Raw genomic sequence first — 1,827 nt, 5'->3', positions numbered from 1 at the left:
CCCCGGGCCACCCTGTCTTTCTTTTTCTGGAACGCCTATGGACCCCGGGACGTTGATGGAAGAACGTAGGTAGGCCCCGCGCGCGCGGCCACCCGTGCCTACCCCTCGCGACGTCAGCCCCCCTCCTTTCCGATGAACCCCTCCCGGCCGAGGTATCCGGCCTCCCCGATTGCTGCGGTCCGCTCGGGCGCAGCGACGATCCACGTCGGGGCTTAATCCTAATCCGTACGTTAATCGTACGCCCGATCCGGCGAACCGGATCCCACATTCTGCGCGATTCGTGTACGCGTATTATGCCCGTCTATCCGCCTGTCTACCTACTTACCTACCTACCCACCCGGTTTCAGGCCGTTGTCGGAACCGGGGGATGGGAGCTTGTCGCGCTCGCGCGAGGATCCGCGAGGAGAATTCTTGAGAAAGAGGGCCCAGTCTCTCGCCGCCCTTCGCGCCGGTGGACGGCCATTGTTCGCCGGGGGTATGTCGTGAATTTTATTAGAGACCAACTGGGAACCGGCCATCGCTAATATATCTCTTGATCTGCCGATGGTCTTTTTGCGATTGCTCGATCCACGCCGAATCAACTGTTCCCTCGAAAACGAGCAAAACGGTGACTAGTGGAGAAAGAGAGAGAGAGAGAGAGAGAGAGAGAGAGAGAGCTGGATCGAGTTTACGATTTCGAAATTGGTATTACGAGTCCGGCTTCGAAGTATCATGAATTATAAATGAGATGCCGCGTCTCTCTCTCTCTCTCTCTCTCTCTCTCTTCTTCGGAGGAAGGAGAGGTAACAAAGTTAAATAAGTTTACTTTGACCGCACGTCCGGCGGGAGGGAGGGACGGAACGCGTGCGACGTAAATCGCGGCCGTCTTGAATATACGCAATGAATCTTAATTGAGCGGGCGCGGGACGGAAAGGAGACGTAAATTGAAAGAGAGATGTAGAAGTAAGGATATCGCATCCTTCTCGCATTATAATATGCATATGTCGTTCGCTTAGCAATTCACACGAATCCTTCGTCGAGGTCATCTCCCTCTCCTTCTCTCTCTCTCTCTCTCTCTCTCTCTCTTTCTCGTCATCTCTTTTCTCTCTCTTTCTCCCACTCGGGCAAAACCTCTCTCGCTTTAAGGAGCGCTCCCGGCGGGGCGGCTTCCACGAAAAAGATTACAATTTTCCCCAGCAATCACGGGGGGATGAATCCTCGGCGCTAATGCAGCGACAATACAGATGTTTTCGCGTCTAAGCGGCGTGCTAAGTGGATCTCGTCCGTTCCCTTCCCCCCTGTCTCTCTCTCTCACTCTTTCTCTCTCTCTCTTTCTCTCTCGCGCTCTCGCTCTTTCGTTCCTCGTGAGGGCGAATGCGCTGGAAAAAGCACCCGCGTCGATATTCTTAAAGGCGTAGCCGCGGGGTGTCAGGCGGGCCGATACCTGATTTTCTGCAGCTTCCGAAGTCTCTTCTCAGCATCTCATCTCATCTCAGCTCGGACTCGGTTACATTTGACCGCGTGCCTTCCTGCCTTCCCGCGTGCCGAGCGAATAATTGGAGTAGGTCCGATAGGACGCGGGTCGCGCCATTTTCATTTCGAAGGGTGGAGGAGGGAGATTTCGTGAGGGAGATTCCTGGTGAGACGTCCCTTATATTGATAGGTATCGCTCGCTAAGACGGACGGCGTGACGTTGTTGACGTTGCCGGCCTAAGATATTGTTCGGTTCGCATTTTGTATGATTATTCCGGGCCTGCTGGTCGATTCTTCCGGAATTTCACGCTCGTTTACTTCTTATGCTCTTGAGAAAACGGCAAGCATTGAAATGGGAGGCAATTACCGGCCGTG

Source organism: Trachymyrmex septentrionalis, unplaced genomic scaffold (genome assembly GCF_001594115.1).
Source record: "Trachymyrmex septentrionalis isolate Tsep2-gDNA-1 unplaced genomic scaffold, Tsep1.0 scaffold50, whole genome shotgun sequence".
Lineage (NCBI taxonomy): Eukaryota > Metazoa > Arthropoda > Insecta > Hymenoptera > Formicidae > Trachymyrmex > Trachymyrmex septentrionalis.
The sequence above is the reverse complement of the archived record's forward strand: the minus strand, read 5'-3'. Positions refer to the sequence as shown.